The 27,945-nt window shown below is 36.8% G+C and overlaps 1 pseudogene; it reads left to right on the top strand.

Moving 5' to 3' along the window:
- Positions 1–14,355, top strand: part of LOC116597079 — an 88,850-nt pseudogene extending 74,495 nt beyond the window's left edge.
- Positions 14,356–27,945: the final 13,590 nt, after the last annotated feature.

The following is a 27,945-nucleotide window of genomic DNA, read 5'->3' as shown; positions in this document are numbered from 1 at the left end:
ATGAAGTTAAAAAAATTTTTTTAAACCATAAAAACATTTATAGAGCTTTGGAGAAGCCCCTTCCCCTTTCTCGTAAGACCTAGCCATAAAAGGCCTCACTCTACCAAACTCCTGGGAAGAAGTAAAAACACATCTCCCTGTACTTCATTTCCAGCTATGGGACTGTAATCAGGATCATAAATGTCTTCAAGATTGGGCAGCCAAGATAAATAACTGAAACTGTTATGTATTTAGTAACAGGCAGTGGTGGGGTCAGTGGTAAACTGAAGACTCCACACCTGAAAACCTTCTAATTAAAGAAACAGAGAAATAAAGTAACAAAAGAGTAAAGAAATAAGGAAGGAAGGAAATAAGGGAGAAAGAAAGGAAGGAAGGCAGGCAGGCAGGCAGGCAACCAGACCGTATTCACCAAACAAAACATACCAACATAGTAGACTCCGCTGTGGTTCCATCCATTTGTTCCCCAAGACTTCTCCACACTCCCTAAATCCAAGTTTCTGATTCAGTTCTTATGGCCTGAGGTGGGGCTCCAACAGAACATGGCTTAATGAGGTTCTTGAGAACTGGAGTGATGATAAATAAGGTGACCGTCTTGGCCAGTACCCTGTCACCGCTTCCTTATCTCCTGAAACCCTGGAGAATTAGCCAAGCTACTTCTACTTTTGGTACCGTCTTTTGTTTCTGCCTAGGGCTTTTCTCTGGCCAAATGAAAGAAATAGCAATCTCACAGCATTTGCCCTTTTCTCTTGGTCTGAAAGCAAGCATAAAACCATTTTTGTGGCTTTTCTCACAGTTTTAATGGTTACAGATAAAATGTGATTTAAAGATAAAATGTTACTTACATAATGCATATGTATATCAAATCACCATAATGTACACTTTAAATACCTTAAAATTTTGTCGATTCTACTGTAATTAAGCTAAAAAAAATAATAAATGAATAAATCAAAATGTGACTAAAAAACCTGCTTGCTACATACTTAGTTTGTTTTTTTCTTATTTTTCTGCTTCAATGCTAATAGAAAAGATAAAAGAGGACAGAAATGGTAAGAGCAGGGTTATGCAGTAAAATATGTCTTCTGTTTAGAAGAATCCTAAAGCATTTCATAAGAGCATATGGGGCATAGTCTCTTGGTGAGAAGCTAAATGGGGAAAGGGGTAGGTTTTGAGAAATGAAGGGAAACATTCCAACAATCTGAACCAGTCGTAGGCTAAGACAGAAAATGGGTAAGAAAGGAAACAGCTGCCTTAGTGGCTTATAGGCTGACTCTTTCCCTACCTCTGTGCAACCTTTTCCCACTTGCTTCCATAGACTACATCAAAACATAGTGCGAAAATGAGCAATGAAAGTTTTGAAAAAGCAAGAGACAATCCTAGGCTGTGTAGTCATTCTCATGAATGCAAAGGAAATTAATTCATCCTCAGTTTGGCCAACATCCAGTGTTGGCGATACCAGCCAAGCAAATCCTTCAGTCTTTCACATGTTTTCAGGGCAGGCATGGCACAAACATGATAGCAATAATGTGAACTAAATATTTCTAAAGAAATGTCCATGGTTAGCCAATACTTGAGCATTGGTTTCATTCTACTTCCCATTTGAATCTAGAATTATATGACAACTGAAATTATACTATTAAAACAACTGAGAACAATATCCGAATATTCACCAAACACAATGTGTTGTGTCAGTGACTGTGTGTGTGTGTGTGGGTGGGTGGGTGTGTTTATTCTGGCTGGTTTATGTTACTGAAGTCAAGCAGATAACTTCTCTGTATTCCTTTAATAAATAGTTAAATAAAGAATTTAATTGAAGGCAAAAACTCTGTGAACAAATTAATCCAGAAAAATTAAAAGAAAGAGCAGAAGTTGGTCTGTATTCATTTTTGTAAAACTAACCAAAACATACTAAGTGGAATGTGTGACCTTCACTATTTCAACAGGGAAAAAGGAAGTCAACATCTCAGATTGACAATTTTTTTGGAAGCCTCTCTCAAGCAATTTTTAACTTGGTTGGTACAAATGTTTTCTGCCAATTAAAATTGTGCAATATTCTCACAGATTAAAATACCCTTGGCAACTACATCTCCTTGGAAAAAAATAAAATTAAAAGTTGGGTTTTTTAAGTGCTTAATTTAGGAATGTCTTAAGTAGGCCTAAACACTAAATATTCATTTTTAAAATACAATAAACATTTTAAATTACTATTTTTAAGCACTGAAGATGAAGACCCAGAAACTTCTCCATTCTCATAACAAAACACAAAATAGTCCCTAATGGTTCGCTACATCATTTTACAAGTCTAAGAATTTCTAAAAATTATTAAAGTCATTTCCTGTTGGATGCTTCCAAGTTGGGTCTTTTGATATGCTATAGGTCCAAGGCATTGGAAACACAACAACGACAAAAAAAGTCACTCTCATTAGGTAATACAATTTCATCATCAAGTGGCTATGTAAATAAAGCAAAGGACAAGGGATCTGAAAAATAGATCATCACATAAAAGGAAATCCACATGAACAATAAACAAATGAAAAAATGTAACAAAACTCATAACTCTTAAGAGTATGAGGCTCTAGAGGCACCTGGGTGGCTCAATCACTTAAGTGGCTGCCTTCGACTCAGGTCATGATATCACGGTCTTGGGATAGAGCCCTGAATCGGGATCCTTGCTCAGCAGGGAACCTGCTTCTCCCCCTGCTTGTGCTCTCTCTCTCTCTCTCTCACTCTCTTTCTCTCTATGTCAAAAAATAAGTAAAATCTTTAAAAAAAATAGAGTATGAGGCTCTTAACTCAGATAATCTGGATTCAAGTCTAGGTTATCACTTCCTAGCTGAGTGATTTTGGACAAGTCATTGATCCTTATATGCCTTTTGATCTACAATGTAAGGATCAGATATTCTAACTCATAATTGTTATAGTATATCCACTCAATAAACATAGTTACTATTACTATTATCAGAAAATAGACTCAAACTCATTGGTAATCAGGAAACTATAAATTAAGATTTAATTTTACCATATTTGAGTGCTTAAATTTTATAAAGGAATCAATAGTATGCAGTGTTAGCAAGAAAGTGATATAGTACCCACGTATACAATCAGTAGAAATACATAATGGTTCTGTCCTTTCAGACAGCAATTCAGGGTGAAGGAGGGAAGTCAATTGTAGAAGAGAAGAAAGGCAAGTGCTTGTGCTCCTAAACTCATCTTACTAAAGGACATTTTTCATAATCGTTATCATTTGTTATACCCTACTCCTTATAAATCATTTACCAGAAGTTGTTCATTTAGTTGTACTGTATTTGACAAACCAAAATAAGATCAAAAGAAACCAAATATACAAAAACACACTGTATTCATGTGAGAGCTCTTTTCTAATCCAATGACACAACACTTTTCTTTCAGTGAGTCCCTGTAGATCTTTAAATTGACTCTGTATTTAATAAAACAACCGTGTAGTATCCACTGGCTCTTTATTATAAATAGTCCTTGATAAATAATACCTAATCTAAATTTTTTTCTTCCTTTCTCTTCTTTTTCTCTTAGGAAATATTCTCAAGACTTCATTCTTCTAACCTGAATCAGACTAACTTCATACATTATGATTGGGAAATTCTCTTGGCCACAACCTTTTATAAAAATAAACAAAACATAATATAATAAACTGTTAAGTAATAGCCATGGCGTAGTGGAAAGAAAGCTAGTCCAATCAATAAGCCTGAGTTGTGCCATTTTGAGACATCAGGCAAGTTTCTTAACCTGGCTCAGACTCAATTTTCTCATCTGCAAAGCATAAGAATAATATGATTTCTTAAAAGCATAACATGGGAAAAAATATATCAACCCCAAACTGCCTTTTTGTTAATATTTGAAACAACTTTCTCCTCTCAGTTTCTATGGCAACAGAGACATGACCTTGCAGAGGCCTCCCTTGATTTCACCCAAGTTCAGGAAGAACAAGATCTTCAGTAGATCGGTGCTATAATGGCATCCTCCAGTATTCACTTTCAGATCAATATTATAATTAAAGATTACCATCATTGTGGGAAAGGGTTAGGAGGGAAGGGACAGATGAGAGAGGGGAGAGGAAAATGATTTTTAAAGGGGATCAAAGTTCATTCCCTTCATTTGATTCTCACAGAGAGAAACAAAGGGATTATAAAACAAGCCAGAGGGGGGCGCCTGGGTGGCTCAATGGGTTAAAGCCTCTGCCTTCAGCTCAGGTCATGATCCAGGGTCCTGGGATGAGCCCCACACTGGGCTCTTTGCTCAGCAGAGAGCCTTCTTCCTGCCTGCCTCTCTGCCTACTTGTGATCTCTCTCTCTCTCTCTGTGTCAAACAAATAAATAACTTCTTTCATTAAAAAATAAATAAATAAATCAAGCCAGAGGGATCAATTCTCTCTTTACTGCCCCAAAGGGGAAGAGTAACTTCGAGAAAGACCCAAGATGGATAATGCGGTGAAAGAAGCCCAGGAGGGGCAGATGGAAAGCAGCTCAGGCCTAAAACTATCTTTGACCTTAACCCAGCATAAAAATAATCCCTCAGATCTTGGATATGAGGAAATAAGAATGAAGCACGAGCAGGCACAGTGGCTGAGATTTCTTTTCTCTTATTCTTGACATTCTAAGCAAAGTCCTAAGCAACTCAAAGGGCATTTGAGATTTTGAGGTTGAGGATTTGGCTTTAACTTACTCAATAAAGGTTCAAGCTTTAAAGTCATGCAAGATCTGGAATTGGCTCTTCCACTCTTTCCTCCTTGCTTCTTCCTTCCAACATGCACATGATAGTTCACTTCCACATATACTTCCTGTGATCTCTTTCACTCCTAACGTGGGTTAGGACTCTGGAGACAAAGCCCAGAGGCCCAGTCTTTCATTCCTTGAGGCCTCTAGATGTAGGACAAACTATTCTAACAGAGGTTGGGGCTCCAGAAACAGAGCTTTTGTTATTATTTTTTTTTTAATCTCCGTGATCAATAGCACCTCTCTGGTAACTCTGAGTGCAATCAGAAACCCCAAAAAAACACTCCCTCTGGAATTATTGTTTCATTTGGGGCAATAAAACTGTTTATAAAGATTGCTAAGTTTCCAAAGGCTTATGTATCAAACCAGGAAGTCCTACAAGCACTTCGAAGTAAATGTTCTATAGAATTTCTGCATTCCCAAGGATTTATTCTGAGTAACTCTGGGGAACAGTATAGGAAGTACAGGGAGTGCTCATTTGGATCATTAAAAGTGATAAATGTCCACCATTACTTGCTGTCATGGGTTGATGCAATCTGAGAAAGTGTCCCAAAATAATAAATGCTGTTATTTAAAAATTAATTAGGTAATACATAACATTTTTACTTTTATATGTCTTAAGATCCAGAAATTGGTGATGCCCAGTTTAATGTCAACAGGGCAGAGTTAGCTGTAGGCAAATTTATGAACAAGAAAAGTTTTCTTTGGCCCCCTCCAAACATCACTTACTCTCTACTCTGTCACTTTGTGCAAAACCCTCAGCACTTAAATTTTTCTTAATGCCTCCTGGTAGGACAGATATTCCCATGTAGTGTCCTTCTCTGACTGGCCCAACCTAAGTAGGGCCTCATTACTTAGGTCTTTACCTCACAGTAACTTCTAGTCAAAACTTAACTTGTCATATATTCTACTCTTATTAGATTCTTTTTTTTTAAGCTTAAAAAATTATTAATAGGAAGTTAAAGTCTGTTAAGCATTATTACTCATTGATTATAGCTGTATTATTAAACACTAATATATTAAAAAGAAATTCATAAAGTCCACAGTATTTTTTCACAAGCCCTTTGCCAGAGTTAGTGACGAAGCATTCATCTGCAGCACTCCCACTTCAAATGCCGCAAGCAAAGGTTCTGTCATGTTATCAAGGCACAACGCCATGTTAGGGGTACACAGTAAAGCCACTATGAAATGATGCCTTGAACTCACTCTTTTCTTCAGTATAAACAGATGGAACATTTTATGGATGGAAATAAAGGATGACAGAAATATGGCATTACATCCTCCATTTTTTCTTCTCTTTGGCAAACGCTTAGGGATCCAGCCTTTTATCTGGGGACATCTTTGATGATAGTTAGCTAAAGGAACAAGAGTACTACTCCCTGAAGAAAGAAAGGACTTCATCAAGATGTCCAGACATAGGTCTTATGGTAATTTCAAGGGATAATCCTAAAAGAGGTAACTATGCCTCACTCATATGGAAAGCTAAGTGGAAAAAAAATTCAGGATAGAAGGCCCATTTAAAAACAGAGTGTCTTTGACCAGGGGTGTTTTCATAAGTTCAGCAATCGCGGCTCGAAGATAAGTGGGTTTAATGGAAGCAAATAGTTTCAGTAAGTTACTCAGTTTTCCCCACTAACAATAAATTACATTATTCTGTAATTATTTCTTATTCCTTTCTTGTTTTGTTGCCTCTACACATAATATCTAAGGAAGAAATCAGACTCTCTTTTTACCCCCAGTTAATAAAATGAATTTCTCCTTGTTTTTAACATTTGGTAAGCTAAAAACAATCTTTCTCTTTAGAATGAATTTAGCCCCCATCCTCCCTCAATCACTGGAAATTAGATCATTGGAAATCCAGAGGTCTGGGTCCAAATCCAGAGTAAATAATCTTGACAAAATAAGTTCATATGTGTCAAAACATTCAGACCTTGTCAGTGAAGACTTTTTGCCTTGCACCATTTTCCTCACTGAGCACCAGAGGCATAGTGATCTTGGCCTGTGATAACTGAGTGCCTTAAAAAAGTGAGATTATAAAAGTTATTTGCTGAATGCTAGGAAAGGAAAGACAATTCAGCAATAGTTGGAGACTTCAATATTCAAATTTTAATAATGGATAGAGCACCTATGCAGATTAACAAGGAAATAAAAGAGTGGAATAACACTATAAATCAAATAGACTTAACAGATACCTATATGATACCTATATGACCTATATGTCATCCAACAATGACAGAATATACATTCTTCTTAAACACATGAGGAAGACAGGCTAGATCATATGCTAGTCCATAAAACAAATCTCAAAAATTTTAAAGGAGAGAAATAATACAAAGTGGGTTTTCCAATCAAAATGGGATGAAAGTAGAACAACAGAAAAAGATTAGGAAAATCTATGGAAATTAAGCAACATCCGAACAATCAATGGCTCAATGAAGAAATCAAATAAGAAAACAAAATATTTTGAGATAAAGGAAAATAAAGACACAGCATACAAAACATGTGGGATTTAGCTAAAGTAATGCTTATTGAAATTTTTATATCTGTAAATGCTTACTATGTAGAAAGAAAAGGGGGGGTGCCTGGGTGGCTCAGTCATTAAGTATCTTCCTATGGATCAGGTCATGATCCCAGAGTCCTGGGATCCAGCCCTGCATCAGGCTCCTTGCTTGGCAGGAAGCCTGCTTCTCCCTCTAACTCTGCCCCTGCTTGTGCTCCCTCTCTCACTATGCCTCTCTCTGTCAAATAAATAAATAAAATATTAAAAAAAGAAAGATCTCAAATAATACACCTAAACTTCCACTTTAAAACACTAGAAAAAGAGCAAAAAAAAATCTAAAGGAAACAAAAAATTGAAGTTATTTTATTAATAAAAATTAGAGCAAGAATTAATGAAATAGGGAATACAAAAACAATATTGAAAAATCAATAAAAACAAAACCTAGTTCTTTATAAAGATTGACAATTTTGACAAATCTGTAGATAGATCAACCAAGAAAAAAAATAGAGAAACTCAAAATACTAGAGTCAGAAATAAAATAGAGGCTATTACTACCAAACTTATAGGGAAAAAAGAGTATTATAAAGGAATACCCTGGGGCACCTGGGTGGCTCAGTCCATGAAACATCTGCCTTCAGCTCAGATCATGATCCCAGGGTCCTGAGATTGAGCCCTGCATTGGGCTCTTTGCTCAGCTGGGAGCCTGCTTCTCCGTTTGCCTTCCCTGACTCGTTCTCTCTCTCTCTCTCTCTCTCTCTCTCCTCACTACCAAATAAATCAATAAAATCTTTAAAAATAAATAAATAAAGGAATACCATGAACAACTGCATGCCAATAACTTAGATAATCTAGATGAAATAACAAAGTTCTAGGAACACACAAAGTACTGAATTGACTCAAGAAGAAATAGACAATCTCAAAAGATCTTTAAGATAACAAATTATTAACCAAAACCTACCTAAGGAAAGCCAAGCCCAGATGGCTTCACTCGGGAATTATACCAAAGAATTAATATGAATTCTTCACAAATTCTTCCAAAAAATGTAAGAGGAGAGGACACTTCCTAACTCATCACTTTGTATTACCCTGATGACAAAATCAGACAGACCTCACAAGAAAAAAAAAAAACAAAACTACAGACCAGTATCTCTCATGAATATGGATAAAAATATCCCCAACAAATTACTAGCAAATTGAATACTTATATACCATGAACAACTGGGATTTACCCCAGGAATGCGAGGTTAGTTTAACATCTGAAAAATCAATTAATGTAATATATCATTTCAATAAAATGAAAAATAAAAATCACATGATTATCTCAATAGACACAAGAAGAGCATTTGAAAAGTCCAGTAACTTTCATGATAAAGACACAAGTCAAATAAGGAATACAAGGGAACTTCCTCAACTTGATAAAAGTCATCTTTAAAAAACATACAGTTAATATCATAGTTAAGGGTGAAAGACTAGATACCCTAACCCATAGTTAAGGGTGAACGACATCTAGTCTTTCTTTTTGCTTGATCAGTAACAAGACGAAAATGGCCTTCTTTCAGCACTTTTGTTCAACATTGTACTGGAGGTTCAACCCAGGGCAGTTTAGGCCAGAAAAAGAAACAAAATATATCCAGGTTAGAAAAGAGGAAGTTAAAACTATCTCCAATCACAGACTGCATGATTCTATATACATGAAATCATAAGGAATGCACTAAAAAATGATTAAAACTAAAAGAAATGGAAAATACTATGTAGATTCCTCAAAAAGTTTAAAATAGAGCTATGCTATGACCCAGCAACTGCACTACTGGGTATTTACCCCAAAGATACAATTGTAGTGACCCAAAGGGGGACCTGCACCCCAATATTTATAGCAGCTACATCCACAATAGCCAAACTATGGAAAGAGCCCACATTTTCATTAATAGATGAATGGATAAAGAAGATGTAGTATATAAATATATATACAATGGAATATTACAGAGCTATTAGAAAAATGAAATCTTGCCATTTGCAATTACGGGAATGGAACTAGATGGTATTATGCTAAGTAAAATAAGTCAATCAGAGAAAGACAATTATATGATCTCACCGATATGTGGAATTTAAGAAATAAAACAAAGGATCTATAGGGGAAGGAGGAAAAAATAAAACAAGATGAAACCATAGAGGGAAACAAACATAAGAGTCTCTTAATAATAAGAAACAAACTGAGGGTTGCTGGAGGAGAGGGGGTGGAGGCATGGGGTAACTGGTTGATGAACAACATTAAGGAGGGCATGTGAAATAATGAGCACTGGGTGCTATATAATGAGCATTAAGGAATCACAGGCCTGTACCTTTGAAACCAATTATACATCACATGTTAATCAATCAAATTTAAATTTAAAAATCTTTAAAAAACTGAGTTCAGCAAGTGTTCAGGATATAAAGACAATATACAAAAATCAATTATAATGGAAAAAAAAATCCATGATCGTGGGTTAGAAGACTTAACATGACAATATACTGCAAACTGATCTACAAATTCAACACAATGTTTTTGAGAATTTCAGCTAACTTCTTTGTAGAAACTGACAGACTGATTTTAAAATTCACACATAATTATAGGGGACCCAGAATAGACAAAACAATTTTGAAAAAGAGGAACAAAGTAGGAAGACTTATACTTCCTGATTTTAAAACTTACTACAAGGCAATGGTATTTGTGTGGTACTTGCAAAAGGATAAACAGATAGATGAATGAAATAGAATTAAGAGTTAAGAAATAAAATCACGTATCTACGGCCAACTGATCTTTCACAAGGGCACCAAGACCACTTAATAGCTAGATTTCAACAAATGGAGCTGGAATTACTGGATAGCCACATGCAAAACATAGGACCTTTGCCCTACATATACATAAAAATTAGCTCAAAATGGATAAACAACATAATTACAAAATTATAAAACTTAAAAAGAAAACAAAGGATAAGTCCCCTTGGGTTTGGAGAAGATTCTTGGCTATGACAAGCAACAAGCAACAAAAGAAAAATAGATACACTAAATTTCTTCAAAATCAGAAATGTCTGTGCTCCCAAGGATACTACCAACAAAGTAAAATGCCAACCCACAAGATGGACAAAAAAATAAATCATATATATGATAAGGGACTTGTATCCAAAGTATACATGGGGCATCTGGGTGGCTCAGTTGGTTAAACATCTGCCTTCAGCTCAGGCCATGATCACAGGGTACTGGGATCAAGTCCCAAACTGGGCTCCCTGCTCAGTAGAAAGCCTGCTTCTCTCTCCCTCTGTCCCCTCACTCATGCTCCCTCTCACTCACTCTCTCAAATAAATAAATAAAATCTTTAAAACAAACAAACAAACAAAAAACAAAGTATACAAAAAATCATTTAAAACTCAATACTAGAGAGATAAGCCATTAAAAAAAAAAAGGAGATGAAATGTTTAAATAAACATTAAATAAACTTCATACCTACTAGAACATTAAATCAAAAGCCAGATAGTAAGAAGCATTGACAAGGATGTGGAAAAATCAGAACTCTCATACACTGCTGGTAAGAATGTAAAATGGTACAGCCACTTTGGAATAGCAGTTCCTCAAACATTTAAATACAGAGTAACCATATGATGCAGTAATTCTATTTCTTATATATACACAAAAGAATTGGAAGTAATTGTAAACAAATACTTAAGCAATACTGTTCACTATAGGAAGAGGTAGAAATAACCCACAAGTCCAATTTATGAATTGATAAACAAAATGTGGTATATCCATACAATGGAAATATTATTCAACCATATTAAGTAGCAAACTACTGATACATGTTACAACGTGGATAAATCTTGAAAACTTATGCTAAGTAGAAGAATCCAGTAACAAAAGACCGCATATTACTCCATTTACATAAAATATCCAGAACTGACAAATCTATAGAGATCAAAAGATTAGCCATTGCCTAGGGCTAAAGAGGGAGTGAAGGGAAACAGGTAGGGAGAGTAATAGCTAAAGTGGGTGGAGTTTCTTTCTGAGGTGATAAAAATGCTCTAAAATCTACTATTGTGACTGTAGCATTTATCTGTGAGTGTACTAAAATCTACTGAACTGCACAATGTAATGGGTGAATTGTATGTAAATGGTTTTTTTTTTAAGATTTTATTAATTTATTTGACAGACAAGAGATCACAAGTAGGCAGACAGGCAGGCAGAGACAGAGAAAGGAGGAAGCAGGCTCTCGGTTGACAGAGAGCCGGATGCAGGGCTCGATTCCAGGACCCTGGGATCATGACCTGAGCTGAAGGCAGAGGCTTTAACCCACTGAGCCACCCAGGTGCCCTGTAAATGATATTTCAATAAAGATCCTTTTAAAAAAGCATTGTTTTGGCTTGCAAAACAAAAGTTACTGACTCCAAACACAAAACAAAACAAAAAAAAATCCACAAAATAAACATCATATTTATTTCATATATTGTTAAATTTAATACTAATAACAATTTAAGGACCCAGAACAATTTGTAAGTTAGACTGTCTCATTTCAAAGTAGTTCTCTAGTAAGTACAATGATTCTTTAGAAATCAGAACTAAACATAATTTCAAAAACAAAACTATAAAAATCATTTACATCCTGTTCACTGCACAGATATTACATTTAATGAGACATGTGGGTACACTTAAGAATGTTTCATACGATCTAGAGAATGATTTCCAAAACTTAAGTGTTGCACACTAACAAACTCTCAAAATATCCCTGCTTTTACCGTGTCTTTCACTACAGGCACATGCCCAGACACTGTGTTTGTCAGTAAAAAAAACCATTACTAATTTCAATGTTATTCCTCTTGACTCAAAACGTTTTGGTAAGGTCTCTTAGCTCTAGATTTCTCTTCTGGGTTTTGATTACATTCTTTATTTGTCATCTTTCAGCACAGCAAGGCTTATGCTTTCAGGTGAGAAATAAGGAAAATGTGAACAGATAAACCACTATAATGTGGATTGAACAGATGAAACACTACAACCTGGACTGGCTCATTTTCAAGCAAATGTCTTTATGAAGATAAAATGGCTTTATGTCAAGAAAGAAGGGTTAAAAGTGCCATTTATGCATTCCTGAAGTGAGATTGGTATCATACATAAAATTATTCCTCTTGAGATAAAATTGTAGCTAGTAAGTATTTTAAATTTGGCCAATCATCAACATAGAAAGCTTAAGGACACTTTGGAGACAGATTATCCAAGGTTTGGATCCCTCGTCTTTCATTTCTTGGCTGGATGATCTTGAGGCAGTTGCCCAAATTCAATTCTCTTATTCACATAAAAGAGGATAATAAATTATGCATACATCATAGCATTATAGGGAAAAAAATGACTGTGTCTAACAAAAGTAGGCATTCAAAAAACTGTTCTAACTTACTATTCTGGAATCTCATTTAAAATAGCAGTATCCATAATGGCACCATTGGCCATTCAAGAAATTTTACTAATAATCCCTAATAACTAAAAAGATTTATTCTCTGTTTGTTCTAAATACCAGAGATAGATCAGACACTACTGGAAGACTACAAATATACCCTCTCCCTACTGCCTCATACTCTCTAACCTTCATAATATCTAATGAAATAGTTCCAATATTGCTTAGTATGAAAACTGAGAAGTATAGACTCCAGAAGAAACCATGAAGAAACCTCCAGAAGAGAGCAATCAAAAATAAATAGGCAATGGGCCCTCACGTTCACTAACAGTAGAATAACTCTGATCATTTCTTCCTCTCTGGTATGGCATTGCATCTCAGATTGCCTTATATCACAGGGATGTTGTAAAGACTCTAAAAACCTAAAAAAAAATTATAATATGATTATAGGCACCAAATGCCAAATGAACAAAAGAATGAAGCATAAAAGAACTAAAGGAATGGAAGGAACAAACTAAAGATGAAGTGATCTTCAGCTGTAGAATGAAAGAAAAACAACTTCGGTAAGGTCAAGAAAACATGTTAAGTAGAATAGTTAAGAGACGCCTTCTAAATGTCTCTAAGTATCAGATGTGATTTTATTTCTTTCAACTTGCATTTCTTTATTATTCCTCACTTTCCTTCACAAATCAACACTTGTCAAATTATACTGTACCTATAACGGAAGGGCACAGACATAGTGATAGAAATTTTCTAATGGGGTAAGGTGCAGAAGATAGACTCTGTCCTTTTCGTTGGCCTTTTCCAGACCCTTTCAAAGTTAACTTTAAAAGAACTGGTATCAGGAAGAGCTGGGGATTCATTTAGTTAAGTCAATTTCTAAAGCAATTTGGAAATGAACCACATGGAGGAGAAAGGAATTTGCTTGTTTGTGTTTATATTTTCCTTCCTTCAGAATAAGAGTATATACCTCCTACTACTGGAGGAAGGAAACAGATAATTTTGAAGGCATCTTTATATATTTATGAAATGAACTATGGTATATCCTTAATCAATATATCAGAATCTACACAGAGTTCAAAAACCACATCATATTTTCAGTTTTTAAAACTGTGATTAAAAAAGTACTTAACATAAAATTTACCATCTTGGAGAATATGGCCAGGTGGCTCAGACTGAGCATGGTTTTCCTTAACACTGGCTTCTGTAGAACCCACTGCCAGTCTCTTGTCTGCTGTTCATAGTGGCTGCTTCTGATACCCCAGGGAAAAAACTGGAGAAACATGACTCAGGCCAAGCTTTGGAGTTGATTCTCAGTCCTCAACCAAAAGATCATCCCAGAATTTCCCCTTTCCCCTCCAAAGAAGAAGGATCTTTCTCTAGAGGAAATTTGGAAGAAATCAAAAGCTGCAGAAGAAAAAAACAAGTCCCATAAAGCGGAGGTCTTGAAGCAGCTTGCTGAGAAATGACAGCATGAGAAAGAAGTGCTTCAAAAAGCAACAGAAGAAAAGAACAACTTCAGTAGAATGGCAGAAGAAAAACTGACTCACAAAATGAAGACCAACAAAGAGAATGGGGAGGCATAAATGGCTGCCAAACTGGAGTGCTTCTGAGAGAAGGACAAGTACATGGAAGAAGTATGGGCAAACAAAGAATCCAAAGATCCTATTGATAAAACTGACACTAATCTGTTCTGAGAACCGACTTTCTCCACTTCCCTTCCCCAAATATCCAAAGACTATACTGGCCAGCGTCATTTTACATTTGCCCTCCTGACAAATATTCTATAAGCTGATGTAGGACTGTATCGGTAGATCTAGACAGTATGATGTTGTTTTATGGGCTAAAGGGGAAAAACTGAATGTTGCATTTTTTCTAAATGTAGTTACTTTAGAAAGTAGAAACTACTTTTCTAAAAGTAGTTACTTTAGAAACTAACTACTTTCTTGTTTCTAAAGTAACTACTTTTCTTGTTGCATCTCTTTTCTACTTTAGTACACTTGGAATCCTGGGTTAGCGGCTAATACCATACTAGCTCTGTGAAAACATGTTTGATGTTTGTGAAAAGAGTGTATAGTGGCTTCTTTTAAACTGTTAGATGCTGAATATCTGCTCATTTTAAACTCCAATCTATCCAGATCTTACCAGATGCTACTGTACTTGAATGATTAATAAAACTGCATGGTACTATTAAAAAAATAATTCATCATCTTAACCATTTTTAAATACATAGTTCAGTAGTTTTAAGTATATGCATATTGTTGTAAAACAGGTATCTAGAACTTTTTCATCTTGCAAAACTGAAACTCTATAGCCATTAAATAACTCCTATTTCCTCCACCCTAGCCCCCTGATGACCCCCACTCTACTTTCTGTTTCTATGAATTCTATTATTTTAGATACCTCATATAGAAGGAACTGATTGTATGTGTCTTTTTGTGACTGGCTTATCCCACTTAACATAATGTCCTTAAGGTCCATCATATTGTAGCATGTGAAAAAAATGTAAAAAGGACCCCCTTGCTCTTTAAGGCTGAGTAATGTTCCATTGTATGTATATACCACATTTTGTTTATCCATTCTTTTGTTGATAAACATTGGGTTGTTTCTACTCTTAGGTACTGTGAATAGTTCTGCTGTGAACATGGAAATGTAAATACCTCTTGAATAGCTGCTTTGAATTCTTTTGGATATACAGCCAAAAGTAGGATTATTGGATCATATGGTAGTTCTGTTTTTAACTTTTGAGTAACTGCCATACTGTTTTCCACAGCAGTTGCATCGTTTTACAATCCCATAGTGTACAAGGGTTCCAATTTCTCCACATATTCAACCAACATTAATTACTCCCTGTGTTATTTTAATAGTAAGCACGTTAATGAGTACAAGGTAATAAGTCATTATGGTTTTGATTTGCATTTTTCAGATAATTACTAATGTTGACCATCTTTTCAAATGGTTGTTGGTCATTTGTATTTCTTCTTTAGAAAATGTCTATTCAAGGCCTTTGCTTATTCATACGTAATTTGCAAATATTTTCTCTCATTCTGCAAATATTTTCTCTCATTTTCGCTTGCCATTTCATTCTGTTGATTGAGCCCCTGATACCCAAAAGTATTTCAGCTTAATGTAGTCATTTTTTTTCCATTTTGCTTGTGTTTTCTGTGTTTTTGATGTCATATTCCAAGAAAACACTATCAAATTCTACATGATGAATTTTTCCCTCTTTGTTTTCTTGTAGGAGTTTTATAGTCTTAGAACTTTAAGATGTCGTTAATCTAGTTTAATTTTTGTATATGGTAAAAGATAAGGGGCCCACTTAACTCTTGAGTACATATACCCAGTTTTACCAAAAATATTTGTGGAGGAGTTTCCTCCCCACACACACTGGGTAGTCTTGGCATGCTTTGCAAAGAACATTTGACTATATAGGTAAGGATTTACTTCTGGGCTCTCTATTCCTTTGATGTAGTTGACTGTCTTTATAAAAATGCCACACTGATTTGATTACTGTGGCTTTGTGATATGTTTTAAGGAAAGGTGAATTGGGGGAATCGAAGGGGAAATGAACCTGAAGGAGCAGGAGGCAGGCTGAGGACAAAGCAAAGGCTGGCGCCTTGCACCCCCCCCATCCGCTCCCCTCCATATGTGTAGCATTCCTCAGGCACCCCTGACTGCCATAAAATGATAAATAGTTAACTTGCTGAGATCGCAATCCTGCAAGACAGGAGTCTCCCTTGGTTTGCAAATTTCCTTGAGATTACAACAAAGAAGTTACCTTATCAATAGCCCAATTTCCAAAGACACAGAACTCAGTTCCTCAAGCCTAATGTTACCCTCCCCTCCATAAAAACCGAAGGAGGTGGAGGTAGAAGGAAAAGTAAATAAAGTTAAATTTCTTCTAAACCTAAATCTCATTAACAAGAATGCTTGATAGCAGGAATGTAACATTCCACCAGAAGACTCCCAATTGTCTTTACTTGATAAGTAACCAGGCCTCCAATATCCTGGTAGTGCTTTTTTTCCGCATGCGTGGGCTAACCGGCCAGTTCTGCTTCTGTTAAGATTGCTTTGTCTGCTTTCGCGCGGGGTCCCCTGACCCAATCCACTGACGCCAAGTATGCCTGTTCAAACTATCAATCAATCAGCTCAGCCCCACCCGAAACTTGTTTGTATCTGTCTATAAAAATCCTACACCAACCCAGCTCTGGACCTCTCGGCGTTATCGGCAACGAGCGCCGCAGAGGTCCAGGTTCGAACCTGCAATAAACGACCCTTGCTGATTGGCTTTGACTCACGTCTCTGGTGGTCTTTTAAGGTGGGGGTAATATTCAATTGGCATTACAAACCATGAGAGACTGAGGACTCAGAAACAAGCTGAGGGTTTTAGAGGGGAGGGAGGTAGAGAGATGGATGAGCCTAGTAGTGCGTATTAAGGAGGGCATGTATTGCACGGAGCACTGGTTGGGGTACATAAACAATGAACCTTGGAACACTGAAAAAATAAAATAAAGTTTTTAAAAAATAAACAAAAAAATAAAATCAAGAACTATGAGTCCTCCAACCTTTTTTTTTTTAATCTCAAAGTTGTTTTGGCTATTCAAAGTCCATTGAGAATCCATTAAAATCTTAGGATAAATTTTTCTATTTCTTCAAAAAATTCTGTTGGAATTTTGATAGAGATTGCATTGAACAAGTAGATCAGTTTTAGTACGGACATGTAGTATTGACATGTTAACAATATTAAATCTTCCAATCCGTGAGGATGGGATGTCTTTCCATTTATTTGTGTTCTTTTAAATTTCTTTTAGCAGTGTTTTGTGGTTTTCACTGTACAAGTCTTTCACTTCCTTGGTTAGATTTATTCCTAAGTATTTTATTCTTTTTGATGCTATTGTAAATATAATTGTTTTCTTATTTTCCTTTTTTTTGAACTCTTCATTTTTAAATCTGATAGATTTTTAAATAATTTGCTATTAACTGTCTTCCTTCTTTGCCATGATTCTTTTTTATAGTAAATCCACTTATTCATGAGGCAGAACAGGATGCTAGGGTATGTGTTCCTCTGATGCGTACCCATTTCACTGTCAGTATTCTCCATGTTTCCAACTACAGTAACTTCAGTACTTCAGGAGAACAGAATCAAAACACAGAGTCAATCAACATAGTAACATAGGAGGCTCCTAAGATTTGTTCCTCCCATAGATATACCAAATACACAGTTACACATGGAGGAATTCCTCATGAAAAAGATCCAGAAACCAGCTGAGTTACTTTAGTGAAAATAGACTGAAATGGGCAGGAAAGGCTGAGACACTCTTTTGTCATAAAACCCATGCCATATGATCAGAATGCAACTCCCAACTGTCAAATTCTTCTTGAGGAGGAAAGGGAGTTGGGACCCATATCTAACACTCCAGTCTTTCAAGACTCCCACATTTAAGACAGGTTTCCAAACACCTAGTTCTGAAAGTCAGTGAGGTTTTCATCCACAAGACTCAAAAGAATTATATCAAACAGAAAAGCAGTTCTTAACTGGCTATCTCGGTGAAGGTACAACATAGAGGAAACAGGCAAAAAATGTCCATCTCCCATTTTTTTTTTCCCTGAAAGGACTTTATCTGTACATGTCAAAAGCTGCTGACTGAATGTCAGCAGGCATCTACGGGCTGTGATCCTCCTCACAGACTAGGAAAGTTGGCACACATTTCCCCCATCTTCTTCCTCAGGCCTACTCCAAGTCAACAGTGATTCCCTGAAAGAAGCTTGTATATACATCTGTACCTCATTTTTTGCCGCTGCTGATGAAGGAATGGGTCTCTGGACTGCCTGGCTCTGACAGCCAATGGAGTTTCCATTCATGAGTTCCACAGGGATACAGCAAATAAAGAGGCAAATGTTAACTAGCTATCATCCCAGAGCTCAACATAAAAAAAGCAGGCAAAAATGCCCACGTTCCAGTCTTTCTTTGAAAGGGATTTACTTGCATATTTTGAGATCTGCTGCCTGAGGGCCAGGTTTCTAATTTAGCATGTCTCTTGTGGCTGGCAGCCATCATCTCCAGATACTGGGAAAACCAACAGATACCTCCCGTCTTCTCCCTCCAGCCTGCTCCAAGTAACTCACCAGTATCTCCCTGAAGAAGCTTGTATACATGTCTGCACTCCAACTTTCACAGCTGTCTCTAGGGATAGATTCACAATCACCTGGCTCTCATAGCCAGTGGGGCTACCTTTCGCCAAGTCCCACAGAAGTATAGGAAATAAAGAAGAGGTCTTAACTGACTATCCCTCCAGGGCTCAACACAGAAGAAGCAGGCAAAAATGCTGCTCTCCAAGTTTTCCTTGAAAGGGATATAGCTGCAAACCTTAAAAGCTCATGACTCAGGCTTCTAATTTTAATACATATCTAGGTCCTGACTGTGAAAAAAATACATACTTTCTCAGTTTCGGCCTGAGATTCCAGCTTCTAATCAATCTACATCTAGGTCCCAACTGTAATCCTTCCTTTTGAAACACTGATGGCCTTTCCCATTGGGAGCCGCTAAAACAAAGAAAGCATCTTGGTGAATCACAAATGTTTGAGAGAAAACCAAGAGCTTGGCTGGGCTGATTTAACAAGGTTGATATCATACATGAGATATTATGTCAAGAGTGCAAGAGGTGTTGCCAAAAATAGTCTCTATTTTCCTATAGCCCAATGTGAAGGTATCTGAGGTCATAACATAATGAACCCCTTCATGTCATCTTACCAACCTCAATCATTTTTTTTTCCAGCTAGTATTTACTTAATGCTTTATATTTGTCAGCTATATGATCAACCAGGAAACATGAATAAATTGACCATCAAATTTTTAAGTAATCTAAAATAAAAAATTGTATGCCTAGCTCTGTTAGATATTCTAAGTGGGAGATACAAAGGCCATGTAAGATTTGGCCCTGAAAAATCTTTGAACATACAGACATATATATGTAGGTCTGTATAAGGTTAGTAGAATCTTGTAGAATACAAACTAAGGCAATATATAATTATGTGGTCCAGAAAATGCATACCATGAGAAATAAGAGTTATGATTTTTGAACACCTTCACAGATTGTGTGAGGACTAAAAGTTCTACTTTGGTGACTACCAAAATTCTGCTTTAACCAGTGAAGAAATTTGACTTTTTTGAGTGAAATAAGTCAAGAAGAGAGAGTCAATTATCATATGATTTCACTAACTTGTGGAGCATAAGTAATAACACAGAAGATATTGGGAGATGGAGTGGAGAAGTGAGTTGAGAAATCAGAGGGAGAGACTGTGGACTTTAAGAAATAAACTGAGGGTTTTGGTGGGGATGGAGGTGGGAGATTGGGTGAGCCTGGTGGTGGGTATTATGGAGGGCACGTATTACATGGAGCACTGGGTGTGGTGCATAAACAACAAATTTTGGAACACTGAAATAAAATAAAATATATTTTTTTAAAAGAGTGTAACATGTGGCTCTTTTATGTAATATACAGAAACCAACAGAGTCTAAGGAAATGAAGAACAGAAAAAAACGTACCAAACAATAGTACAAGATAAAACTCCAGAAACAGACTTTAATGATATGAAGATAAGTGATTAACCAGATAAGGAGTTCAAAATACTGGTCATAAAGCTGCTCACTTCATTCAGAAGAACAATTCAGTGAAAATTTTGACAAATAGAAAATATAACAGTGTCAATCAAAAATCACAGAGCTGAAGAACATGATAACTGACCTGAAAATTTCAACAGAGGGACCCAAAAGCAGAGTAGATGAAGCATAAAAATAGATTAACAGGGGCACCTGGGTGGCTCAGTGGGTTACGCATCTGCCTTGGGCTCAGGTCATGATCTCAGGGTCCTGGGATCAAGCCCCAGCATTGGGCTCTCTGCTCAGCAGGGAGCCTGCTTCCTCCTCTCTCTCTTTGCCTACCTCTCTGCCTACTTGTGATCTCTCCTTCTCTCTCTTTCAAATAAATAAAATCTTAAAAAAAAATAGATGAGGGAGGAGTCAAGATAGCGGAGAAGTAGCAGGCTGAGACTACATCAGGTAGCAAGAGATCAGCTAGACAGCTTATCTAAACATTGCAAACACCTACAAATCCAATGGGAGATTGAAGAGAAGAAGAACAGCAATTCTAGAAACAGAAAATCAACCACTTTCTGAAAGGTAGGACTGGCGGAGAAGTGAATCCAAAGCGACGGGAAAATAGACCATGGGGGGAGAGGCCTCTCCTGGCCAGCAGCGGAGCAATGGAGCACAAAATCAGGACTTTTAAAAGTCTGTTCCGCTGAGGGACATCGCTCCAGAGGCTAAGCCGGGGTGAAGCCCAAGCGGGGTCAGCATGGCCCTAGGTCCTGCAGGGTCACAGAAGGATCTGGGGTGTCTGAGTGTCACAGACCTTGCAGGTATTAGAACGGGGAAGCCAGCTACACAGACAGAGCCGAGGAGTAAGCTCTCAGCTCAGGGTTACTTTGAACTGGTCGCAGACTGGGTGAGCTCGGAGAGTGGCCAGAGGCCAGGGAGATGGGAGTTATTGGGTGCTATTCTCTGAGGGTGCACTGAGGAGTGGGGCCTTGGGCTCTCGGCTCCTCTGGGCCGGAGACTAGGAGGCCGCCATTTTGATTCCTGTCCTCCAGAATTCTACAGAAAGCGTTCAGGGAACAAAAGCTCCCGAAAGCGAACCCAAGCTGATTACTCAGCCCAGCCCCTGATAAGGGTGGTGCAACTCCACCTGGCACAAAGACACTTGAGAGTCACTACAATAGGCCCCTCCCCCAGATGATCAACAAGAAATCCAGCCAGGACCAAGTTCACCTACCAAGGAGTGCAGGTTCAAAACCAAGGACAGCAGAAGAATTCCAGAGGAGGAGAAAGCAAAGAACTGAACTCATGGCTTTCTCCCCATGATTCACTAGTCTTGCAGTTAATTTAATTTGGTTTTTTTTTTTCAATTTTTTTTTCTTCTGCTAAATTTTTTTAACTTTCACCCTTTTTTAACGTTTTTAAAATAGTTTATCTAATATACATATTTTTTCTTTTTTGTATTTTTTCCTTATATGTTTTCTTTTTTTAAATTGTTTCTTTTTTTATTTTTTTTTCTGAACCTCTTTTCATCCTCTTTCTCCGCCCCAAGATTTGGAGTGTCTTCTGATTTGGTTAAAGCATATGTTCCTGGGGTGTTTGCCACCTTTTTAGTATTTTACTTGCTCCATCATATACTCTTATCTGGACAAAATGACAAGGCAGAAAAATTCACCACAAAAAAAAAGAACAAGAGGCAGTACCAAAGGGTAGGGACCTAATCAATACAGACTTTGGTAATATGTCAGATCTAGAATTCAGAATGACAATTCTCAAGGTTCTAGCTGGGCTTGAAAAAGGCACAGAAGATATTAGAGAAACCCTCTCGGGACATATAAAAAGTCCTTTCTGGAGAAATAAAAGAACTAAAATCTAACCAAGTTGAAATTAAAAAAAAAGCTATTAATGAGGTGCAATCAAAAATGGAGGATCTCACTGCTAGGATAAATGAGGCAGAAGAAAGAATTAGTGATACAGAAGACCAAATGACAGAGAATAAAGAAGCTGAGCAAAAGAGAGACAAACAGCTACTGGACCATGAGGGGAGAATTCGAGAGATAAGTGACACCAAAAGACAAAACAACATTAGAATAATTGGTATTCCAGAAGAAGGAGAGAGAGAGAGGGGAGCAGAAGGTATATTGGAGAGAATGATTGGAGAGAATTTCCCTAATATGGCAAAGGGAACAAACATCAAAATCCAGGATGCGCAGAGAACCCCCCTCAAAATCAACAAGAGTAGGTAGACACTCCGTCACCTGATACTAAAATTTACAAGTCTTAGTGACAAAGAGAAAATCCTGAAAGCAGCCCAGGAAAAGAAGTCTGTAACATACAATAGTAAAAATATTAGACTGGCAGCAGACTTATCCACAGAGACCTGGCAGGCCAGAAAGAACTGGCATGATATATTCAGAGCACTAAACGAGAAAAACATGCAGCCAAGAATAGTATATCCAGCTAGGCTATCCTTGAAAATAGAAGGAGAGATAAAAAGCTTCTACAACAAACAAAAACTGAAAGCATTTGCAAACACCAAACTAGCTCTACAGGAAATATTGAAAGGGGTCCTCTAAGCAAAGAGAGAGCCTAAAAGTAGTAGATCAGAAAGGAACAGAGACAATATACAGTAACAGTCACCTTACAGGCAATACAATGGCACTAAACTCATATCTTTCATTAGTTACCCTGAATGTTAATGGGCTAAATGACCCAATCAAAAGACACAGGGTATCAGAATGGATAAAAAAACAAAACCCATCTATATGTTGCCTACAAGAAACTCATTTCAGACCCAAAGACACCTCCAGATTTAAAGTGAGGGGGTGGAAAAGAATTTACCATGCTAATGGACATCAGAAAAAAGCAGGAATAGCAATCCTTATATCAGATCAATTAGATTTTAAGCCAAAGACTATAATAAGAGATGAGAAAGGACATTACATCATACTCAAAGGATCTGTCCAACAAGAAGCTCTAACAATTTTAAATATCTATGCCCCTAACATGGGAACAGCCAACTATATAAACCAATTAATAACAAAATCAAAGAAACACATCAACAATAATACAGTAATAGTAGGGGACGTTAACACTCCCCTCACTGAAATGGAGAGATCATCCAAGCAAAAGATCAACAAGGAAATAAAGGCCTTAAATGACACACTGGACCAGATGGACATCACAGATATACTCAGAACATTTCATCCCAAAGCAACAGAATACACATTCTTCTCTGGTGCACATGGAACATTCTCCAGAATAGATCACATCCTGCGTCATAAATCAGGTCTCAACCAGAATCAAAAGACTGGGATAATTCCCTGCATATTTTCAGACCACAATGCTCTGAAGCTAGAACTCAATCACAAGAGGAAATTTGGAAAGAACTCAAATACATGGAGACTAAACAGCATCCTTCTAAAGAATGAATGGGTCAACCAGGAAATTAAAGAAGAATTGAAAAAATTCATGGAAAATGATAATGAAAACACAACAGTTCAAAATCTGTGGGACACAGCAAAGGCAGTCCTGAGAGGAAAATATATAACAGTATAAGCCTTTCTCAAGAAACAAGAAAGGTCTCAAGTACACAATCTAACCCTACACCTAAAGGAGCTAGAGAAAGAGCAACAAAGAAATCTTAAACCCAGAAGGAGAAGAGAAATCATAAAGATCAGAGCAGAAATCAATGAAATAGAAACAAAAACAATAGTAGAACAAATCAATGAAACTAGGAACTGGTTTTTTGGAAGAATTAATAAGATTGATAAACCCCTGGACAGACTTATCAAAAAGAAAAGAGAAAGTACCCAAATAAATAAAATCATGAATGAAAGAGGAGAGATCACAACTAATACCAAAGAAATACAAAGAATTATAAGAACATACTATGAGCAACTCTACGCAAACAAATTTGACAATCTGGAAGAAATGGATGCATTTCTAGAGACATATAAACTACCACAACTGAACCAGGAAGAAATAGAAAACCTGAACAGACCCATAACCAGGAAGGAGTTTTAAACAGTCATCAAAAATCTCCAAACAAACAAAAGCCCAGGGCCAGAGGGCTTCCCAGGGGAACTCTACCAAATGTTTAAAGAAGAACTAATTACTATTCTCCTGAAACTGTTCCAAAAAATAGAAATGGAACGAAAACTTCCAAACTTATTTTATGAGGCCAGCATTACCTTGATCCCCAAAGCAGAAAAGGATCCCCTCAAAAAAGAGAACTACAGACCAATATCCTTGATGAACACAGATGCAAAAATTCTTACCAAAATTCTAGCCAATAGAATTCAACAGTACATTAAAAGGATTATTTACCACAACCAAGTGGGATTTATTCCAGGGCTTCAAGGTTGGTTCAACATCCGGAAATCAATCAATGTGATACAATAATTAATAAAAGAAAGAACAAGAACCATATGATACTCTCAATAGATGCTGAAAAAACATTTGACAAAGTACAGCATCCATTCCTGATCAAAACTCTTCAAAGTGTAGGGATAGAAGGCACATACTTCAATATCATCAAAGTCATCTATGAAAAACCCACCACAAATATCATTCTCAATGGAGAAAAACTGAAAGCTTTTCTGCTAAGGTCAGGAGCACAGCAGGGATGTCCATTATCACCACTGCTATTCAACATAGTACTAGAAGTCTAGCCTCAGCAATCAGACAACAAAAGGAAATTAAAGGCATCCAAATCGGCAAAGAAGAAGTCAAACTATCACTCTTTGCAGATGACATGATACTATATATGGAAAACCTGAAAGATTCCACTCCAAATCTACTAGAACTTGTACAGGAATTCAGTAAAGTGTCAGGATATAAAATCAATGCACATAAATCAGTTGCATTTCTCTATACCAACAAGACAGAAGAAAGGGAAATTAAGGAGTCAATCACATTTATAATTGAACCCGAAACCAAAAGATACCTAGGAATAAACCTAACCAAAAAGGCAAATAATCTATACTCAGAAAACTATAAAGTACTCATGAAAGAAATTGAGGAAGACACAAAGAAATGGAAAAATGTTCCATGCTCATGGATTGGAAGAACAAATATTGTGAAAATGTCTATGCTACCTAAAGCAATCTACACATACAATGCAATCCCTATCAAAATCCCATCCACTTTTTTCAAAAAAATGGAACAAATAATCCTAAAATTTATATGGAACCAGAAAAGACCTCAAATAGCCAGAGGAATACTGAAAAAAAAAGCCAAAGTTGGTGGTATCACAATTCCGGACTTCAAGCTCTATTACAAAGCTGTCATCATCAAGACACTATGGTACTGGCAGAAGAACAGACACATAGATCAATGGAACAGAATAGAGAGCCCAGAAATAGACCCTCAACTCTATGGTCAACCAATCTTCGATAAAGCAGGAAAGAATGTCTAATGGAAAAGACAGTCTCTTCAATAAATGGTGCTGGGAAAATTGGAGGGCCACATGCAGAAAAATGAAATTGGGCCATTTCTTCAAACCACACATGAAAATAAACTCAAAATGGATAAAGGACCTCAATGTGAGAAAAGAATCCATCAAAATCCTTGAGGAGAACACAGGCAGCAACTTCTTTGACCTCAGCCGCAGCAACTTCTTCCTGGAACCATTGCCAAATGCAAGGAAAGCAAGGGCAAAAATGAACTATTGGGACTTCATCAAGATCAAAAGCTTTTGCACAGCAAAGGAAACAGTTAACAAAACCAAAAGACAACTGACAGAATGGGAGAAGATATTTGCAAACAACATACCAGATAAAGGGCTAGTATCCAAAATCTATAAAGAACTTAGCAAACTCAACACCCAAAGAACAAATAATCCAATCAAGAAATGGGAAGACGACATGAACAGACATTTCTGCAAAGAAGACATCCAGATGGCCAACAGACACATGAAAAAAATGCTCCACATCACTCAGCCTCAGGGAAGTACAAAATCAAAACCACAATGAGATATCACCTCACACCAGTCAGAATGGCTAAAATTGACAAGTCAGGAAACGACAGATACTGGCGAGGATGTGGAGAAAGGGGACCCCTCCTACTCTGTCGGTGGGAATGCAAGCTGGTGCAACCACTCTGGAAAGCAGCATGGAGGTTCCTCAAAAAGTTGAAAATAGAGCTACCCTATGACCCAGCAATTTTACTACTGTGTATTTATCCTAAAGATACAAACGTAGTGATCCGAAGGGGCATGTGCACCCAAATGTTTATAGCAGCAATGTCCACAATAGCCAAACTATGGAAAGAACCTAGATGTCCATCAACAGATGAATGGATAAAGAAGGCATGAGATACACACACACACACACACACACACACACACACACACACACACTGGAATACTATGCAGCCATCTAAAGAAACGAAACCTTGCCATTTGTGACAATGTGGATGGAACTAGAGGGTATTATGCTTAGTGAAATAAGTCAATCAGAGAAAGACAACTATCATATGATCTCCCTGATACGAGGAAGTTGAGATGGAACATGGGGGGTTTCAGGCGTAGGAGAAGAATAAATGAAAAAAGATGGGATCAGGAGGGAGACAAACAATAAGAGACTCTTAATCTCACAAAATATACTGAGGGTTGCTGGGCAGAGCGGGGTAGGGAGAGGGTGGTGGGGTTATGGACATTGGGGAAGGTATGTGCTATGGTGAGTGCTGTGGAGTGCATAAACCTGGCAATTCACAGTCCTGTACCCCCTCGGGCTAATAATACATCATATGTTAATAAAAAAAAATTCAACATCCTTCCATGATGATAACACTCAATAAACTGGGTACAGAGGAAACATACATGAACATAATAAAGGCCTACATGACAAGCCCGCAACTAACATCATATTCAACAGTGAAATGCTAAAAACTTTTCCTTCCAGATCAGAAATAAGACAAGAATGCCAATTTTATTCAATATAGTACTAGAAATAATAGCCAGAGCAAGTAGGAAAGAAAAAAAAAAAAAGATATTCAAATTAGAAAAGGAAAAAGTAAAATCATTTCTATTTGCAGATAACATAATATCATATATAAAAAAAAAACCTGAAGAATCTACCAAGAGCCTGTTAGAATAAACAAATTAAGTAAAGTTGTAGGTTACAAAATCAATACACAAAAATAAGTTTCATTTCTCTAATCAACTATCAAAAAGAGAAATTAATCCCATTTATAATAACATCACAAAGAATAAAATACTTAGGAATAAATTTAATGATGGAGGTAAAAGATCTATACACTGAAAACCAGAAGACACTGATGAAAGAAACTGAAGTTATAAATAAATGGAAAGATATCCTACATTCATTGATGGCAAGAATCACTAATATTAAAATGTGAGTACTACTCAAAGCAATCTACGCTTTCAGTGCAATCCATATCAAAATGCCAATGAAATTTTCTACAGAAATAGAAAAAATAATATTAAAATTTATATGAAACTGCAAAATACCCTGGATAGCCAATGTACCTCGAGGAAGAAGAACAAAGTGTACTGCAGGCGGCATCACATTTTTTTTTATTTCAAACTAGATTAAAAAGCCATAGTACTGAACACAGAATAGTACTGGCATAAAACCAGACACATAGATCAGTGAAACAGAATAGAGCATCCAGAAATAAACAATTACATAGATGGTCAATTAATTTCTGATAAAGGAGTCAAGAATAT

The sequence above is a fragment of the Mustela erminea genome, chromosome 8 (genome assembly GCF_009829155.1).
Source record: "Mustela erminea isolate mMusErm1 chromosome 8, mMusErm1.Pri, whole genome shotgun sequence".
In the NCBI taxonomy this organism is placed as follows: Eukaryota; Metazoa; Chordata; class Mammalia; order Carnivora; family Mustelidae; genus Mustela; species Mustela erminea.
The sequence above is the reverse complement of the archived record's forward strand: the minus strand, read 5'-3'. Positions and strand labels throughout refer to the sequence as shown.